Source organism: Antechinus flavipes, chromosome 4 (assembly GCF_016432865.1).
Source record: "Antechinus flavipes isolate AdamAnt ecotype Samford, QLD, Australia chromosome 4, AdamAnt_v2, whole genome shotgun sequence".
NCBI lineage: Eukaryota > Metazoa > Chordata > Mammalia > Dasyuromorphia > Dasyuridae > Antechinus > Antechinus flavipes.
Genome location: NC_067401.1, coordinates 315925138 through 315931960, shown reverse-complemented (window position 1 = coordinate 315931960; position 6823 = coordinate 315925138).

Below are 6823 nucleotides of genomic sequence, written 5' to 3'. Positions count from 1 at the left end.
GGGATAATATGTTCAATTTTGTCCAGGCTACCTCAATGTGTTGAAATTACATGAGACATAATGTATGTTAAAGTGTTTTGAAGTCTGTAAAGAATAGTATTGGGGAGAAGGTGGGGGCAGAGCCAAGATGGCAGAGAGGACACAAGCTTCATTCTAAAATCCCCTTCTACCCTCACTACTAATTACCAAATTCAGCTTCTTAAATAATGCTTGACTGGTAAAATCCACGAATATTGGGAGTATAACAAATTACAAGCTGAAGATAATCTGGAAGATCACGAGAAAAGGTTTGTCCTGATAGGGCAGGAGGAGGACAGCACAGACAGGGAGGCAGAACACAGAGGCTAGCATACTGAGCATATCGGGGACGGGTGTAGTTTCCAAGGATGGAGAATTTGCAGGGACTACTCTACCACTGGTTGGCTGCTTGGCTTTGGTTGCAAAGCAGTAGATCAGCAGAGAAGTTACATAAATGCCAAAGGTAGAGTGTATTAAAAAAAAAAAAAAAACAGAATTTAACAGGACCTGGCCATACCTACCCAACATTGGAAGTGACTCAACATGGACCATGGCACAGCTGTGCAGCCACATTCTGTAGCAAGGGGCTTTTGCCCAGAGTGTCCACACTTCTGCAGAGCAAGGGGGCTCTGCCCGAAGGAGCCACACTTCTGCAAGGGGGAGGGTCTGCTGGGGCAGTGGAACTTCCGCAGTATGGCCACTCTTCCCAGGTCAGAGACACTTCTGCTGCAGGGCTCTTCACAGAGCACTTCCGTGGCTCAGGCATTTTTTTGGCTCGGCCACTCTTTGCACCCCATTTACAGGACAGCTACTGTCCATCTATCTATCCCTGTTCTGCAGAGGAAGCTGTTAACCTCCTTGCCCTGAAGGCAGACCCTAAGGGCTTTAAAAAAAAATGAGTAAAAAAGCCAAGCGAACTCTAACTATTGGTAGTTTCTGTACAGAAAGTGAGCAGGTTTTCAACCCTGAAGAGAATAGCAGACAGTCTCCAGACAAAACCCCAAAGGGGGGGTCCCCTTTGTGTCTCCATCACACAAAGCTCTCCTAGAAGAAATTATAAAAGATCTTAAAAGAGAGCTAGAAGAAAAATGGAAAAAGGAAAGAGAAGCTCTGCAAAAGAGTATGGAAAAGGCATATAACTCATTAAAAGAAAAATTTGATTAAGTGGAAAAAGAAAACAGCTGCCTGAAATGTGAATTGGAAAAAGTAAAGAACATCCAGGGAAACATAATTTATGAACTGGAAAAGATAAAGAACTCCCAGGAAAGTAGGATTTGTGAACTGAAAAAAGAAAATAACTCAGTTAAAAAAAAAAAAAATTAGTGAAATGGAAAAAAATTCCATAGAGCAAAACAACTCATTTAAAAACTCAATTGGACATATATAAAAAGAAGTTTAAAAAAAAGCTAATGAAGAAAACAATTCATTAAAAATCAGTAGAACAAATAGAAATGAGTGATTCACTGAGACATCAAGAATCAATCAAGCAAAACCAAAAAAATAGAAACAAATGTTGAATATCTACTTGGCAAAACAACAGACCTGGAAAATAGATCTAGGAGAGATAATCTGAAGATTAATGGACTTCCTGAAAATTATGAAGAAAAAAAGAGCTTAGACACTATTTTACAGGAAATCATCAAAGAGAACTGCCCAGATATAATAGGATCGGAAGGTAAAATAGACATTGAAAGAAGTCATTGAACATCTTCTGAAAGAGACCCCAAAATAAAAACTCCAAGAAATATTGTGGCTAAATTTCAGAGCTATCAGACTAAGGAAAAAATATTACAAGCAGCCAGAAAAGAAACAATTCAAATACCGAGGAGCCACAATAAGGATCACTCAGGATCTAGCTGCTTTCACATTATAGGACCAAAGGGCCTGGATTATGATATTCCAAAGGCAAAAGAACTTGGAATGCAGCCAAGAATAAATTACTGAAATAAGCTAAGAATTTTCTTCCAGGGAAAAAGATGGACATTCAATGAAACAAATGAATTCCATTTATTCCTAAAGGAAAAACCAGAACTAAACAAAAAATTTGACCTCCAAATATAGGACTCAAGAAAATCAAAAAGATAAGAAAACTCTTGAAAATTGTATTTCTCTTATGGACATACATAAAGAGCATGTATATAATTTGATTTTACTGTTATAATACAAAAAAGGGAAATAGAAGTGGAAAGGGGATAGTATCAGAAAAGGGGAAAAGGGAGATAAAAAGAGGGAAATTACATCCAATGAAAAGACAAAGGAAACCTATCGTATCTGAGGGAATTAAGGGAGGGGGAGGAACATTATGTGAATCTCACTATAATCAGATTTGGCTCAAAGAGAAAAGATTAGACATATTTGGTTTATAGAGAAACTTCTCTTACCTCATTAAAAAGTGGGAGAGAAAAAGGGAAAGAGTAGGTTAAATAAAAGGGAATACAGAAAAAAATAAGGGAAAGGGACTCCAAGGGGGTAGGAGGTATTCTAAAGAGGAAGAGCTGTATGGAGTAAGTAGTGCCCATAAGTTCAATACTGGGGAGGAGGGTAAGAGGGGAAAGAAAAAGAAAAGCATAATTTGGAGATAATAAGATGGCAGGAAATACAGAATTAGTAGTTTTAAATGTAAATGTGAATTGAGATGAACTCTTCCATAAAGCCAAAGTGGATAGCAGACTGGATCAAAAGCCAGAATTCTACAATATGTTGTTTACAGGAAATACATTTAAAGAAGCATGATACATATAGAGTGAAGGTAAAAGGCTGAAGCAGAATCTATTATGCTTCAGGTGAAGTCAAAAAAGCAGGAGTAGCCATCCTTATCTCATATCAAGCAAAAGCAAAAATTGATCTAATTAAAAGAAATAAGAAAGGAAAGAATATCTTGCTAAAGGGTAGCATAGACAATGAAGCAATATCAATACTAAACATGTATGTACTAAGTGGTATAGCATCTAAGTTCCTAAAGGAGAAGTTAAGAGAGTTGCAAGAAGAAATAGACAGCAAAAGTATAATAGTGGGAGATTTCAACCTTGCACTCTCAGAATAAGATAAATCAAACCACAAAATAATTAAGAAAGAAGTAAATAGAAAATTTAAAAAGTTAGGTATGATAGATCATTGGAGAAAATAGAATGGAGACAGAAAGAAGTATACTTTCTTCTCAGCAATTTATGGAACCTATACAAAAATTAAATGTTAGGACATATGTTAGGACACAAAGACCTCAAAATTAAATGCAGGAAGGCAGAAATAGTAAATGTATTCTTTTCAGATCACAATGCATTAAAAACTACATTCAACAAAAAGGTAGGGGTAAATAGACCAAAAGGTAATTAGAAACTAAATCTCATCCTAAAGAATGAATGGGTGAAGCAGCAAATCATAGACACAATTAATAATTTCACCCAAGAGAATGACAACAATGAAACATATACCAAAACTTGTGGGATGCAGCCAAAGTGGTAATAAGGGGAAATTTTATATCTTTAGAGGCTTTCTTGAATAAAATAGAGAAAGAGAAGATCAATGAATTGGGCTTGCAACTTAAAAAGCTAGAAATAGAGCAAATTAAAAACATCCAATCAAATGTTAAACTTAAAATTCTAAAATTAGAAGGAGAAATTGATAAAAATTGAAAGTTAAAAAAAAACTATTGAATGAATAAATAGCACTGAGTTAGTTTTATTAAAAAAAAAAGAAAATAGATAAACCTTTGGTAAATCTGATAAAAATGAAAGAGGAAAATCAAATTGTTAATCTTAAAAATGAAAAAAGAGAACTTTCCACCAATGAAGAGGAAATTAGAGCAATAATTAGGAGTTACTTTACCCAACTTTATGCCAATAAATTTGACAACCTGAGTGAAATAGATGACTAACTTCAAAAATAGAGGCTGCTCAGATTAACAGAGGAGGAAATAAATTGCTTAAATAGTCCCATTTCATAAAAAGAAATACAATAAGCTATTCATCAACTCCCTAAGAAAAAATCTCCAGGACCAGATGGACTTACGTGTGGATTCTACCAAATATTTAAAGACCAATTAACTCCAATGTTATATAAGCTATTTGAAAAAATAGGAAATGAAGGACTCCTACCAAATTCCTTTTATGACACATACATGATACTGATACCTAAACCAAGTAGGTTGAAAACAGAGAAAGAAAATTATAGACCAATCTCCCTAATGAATATTGATGCTAAAATATTAAATAAAATATTAGCAAAAAGATTACAGAAAATCTTGCCTAGGATAATACACCATGACTAAGTAGGATGTATACCAGGAATGCAGGGCTGGTTCAATATTAGAAAACTATTAGCATAATTAACAAAAACCATATGATCATCTAAATAGATGCAGAAAAAGCATTTGATAAAATCCAACATCCATTCTTATTAAAAACACTTGAGAGTATAGGAATAAATGGATTTTTCCTTAAAATAGTCAGGAGCATCTATCTAAAACCATCAGTAAGCATCATATGTAATGGGGATAAACTGGAACCATTCCCAATAAGATCAAGAGTGAAACAAGATTGCCCACTATCACCATTACTATTCAATATTGTATTAGAAATGCTAGCTCCAGCAATAAAAGCTGAGAAAGAGATTAAAGGAATTAGAGTAGGTAATGAGGAAACCAAATTATCACTCTTTGCAGATGATATGATGGTATACTTAGAGAACCCCAGAGATTCTACTAAAAAGTTATTAGAAATAATCCACACCTTTAGCAAAGTTGCAGGATACAAAATAAATCCATATAAATCATCAGCATTTTTATATATCACTAACAAAATCCAACAGCAAGAGATACAAAGAGAAATTCCATTTAAACTGGAATTGTCGATAGTATAAAATGTTTGGGAATCTATCTGCCAAGGGAAAGTCAGGAACTATATGAGCAAAACTACAAAACTCTTTCCACACAAATAAAGTCAGATCTAACCAAGTGGAAAAATATTAAGTGCTCTTAGATAGGTTGAGCAAATTTAATAAAGATTACAATACTATCTAAACTAATCTATTTATTAAGTGCTATACCAATCAGGCTCCCCCAAAAAGTATTTTAATGACCTAGAAAAAAATAACAACAAAATTCATCTGGAAGAACAAAAGGTAAAGACTTTCAAGGGAACTAATGAAAGAAAAATCAAATGAAGGTGGCCTTTAATAATCTAATATTTCTAGTGTTTGACAAATCCAAAAACCCCATCTTGTAGGATAAGAATTCACTGTTTGACAAAAACTGCTGGGAAAATTGGAAATTAGCATGGCAGAAACTAGGCATTGACCCACACTTAACACCGTACACCAAGATAAGGTCAAAATGGGTTCACGATCTAGGCATAAAGAATTAGATTATAAATACATTAGAAGAACATAGGATAGTTTACCTCTCAAACTTGTAGAAGAGGAAGAAATTTGTGACCAAAGAAGAATTAAAGATCATTATTGCTCATAAAATAGAAAATTTAAATTATATCAAATTAAAAAGCTTTTGTACAACAAAACTAATGCAGACAAGTTTAGAAGGAAAACAATAAACTGGGAAAACATTTTTACAATCAAAGGTTCTGACAAAGGCCTCATTTCCAAAATATATAGAGAATTAACTCTAATTTAGAAGAAATCAAGCCATTCTCCAATTGATAAATGGTCAAAGCATAAGAACAGACAATCACAGAAAAAGAAATTGAAACTGTTTCTAGCCATATGAAAAGATGGGAAAGGGACCTATATGTGCAAAAATGTTTGTGGCAGCCATTTTTCTAGTGGCTAGAAACTGGAAATTGAATAGATGCTTATCAATTGGAGAATGACTGAATAAACTGTGGTAGAAGAATGTTATGGAATATTATTATTCTGTAAGAAATGACCAGCAGGAAGATTTCAGAAAGGTCTACAGAGACTTACATGAACTGATGCTGAGTGAAATGAGCAGGACTAGGAGATCATTATATACTCCAACACAATACTATATGATGTTCAATTCTGATGGACATGGCCCTCTTCAACAATGAGATGAGTCAAACCAGTTCCAATTGTTCAGTAATGAAGAGAATCAGCTATGCCCAGCAAAAGAACTCTGGGAAATGAGTGTGAACCACTACACAGCACTTCCAATCCCTCTGTTTTTCTCTGCTTTCATTTTTGATTTCCTTCTCAGGTTAATTTTACCTTATTTCAAAGTCAAATTCTTCTTGTGCAGCAAAATAACTGTATGGATATGTATACATATATTGTATTTAACATATACTTTCACATATTTAACATGTATTGGTCTACCTGCCATCTGGGTGAGGGTGTGGGAGGAAGGAGAGGAAAAGTTGGAACAGAAGGTTTTGCAAGAGTCAATGCTGAAAAATTACCCATGCATGTATCTTGTAAACAAAAAGGTATAATAATAATTAAAAAAAAAAAAGAATTGTATTGGGCAACTAGTTGGTACAATGGTTACAGCACCAGCCCTAAAGTGAGAAGGACCTGAGTTCAAATCTGGCCTCAGACACTTAACATTTCCTAGCTGTATGACCAGGACAAATTATTCTCAGCATATGATACATGCTTAATAAATTCATTGAAAGCAAAACAAAACAAAAAGAAACAGTATGCTTTACTGTATAAAGCATAGAAAAGACTAAAGTTCAAATTTTATAGTTAATATCAATAGTCGGACAATGTAAAATCATAGAAAGAATCAACAGAAAGGATTTGCTCATTATCTATCTGAGAAATGTAGCATTTGTACAATCAACCTATTAAGAGCGCTACATTTTTTAAGGCATTCAAGTAATGGTATGTT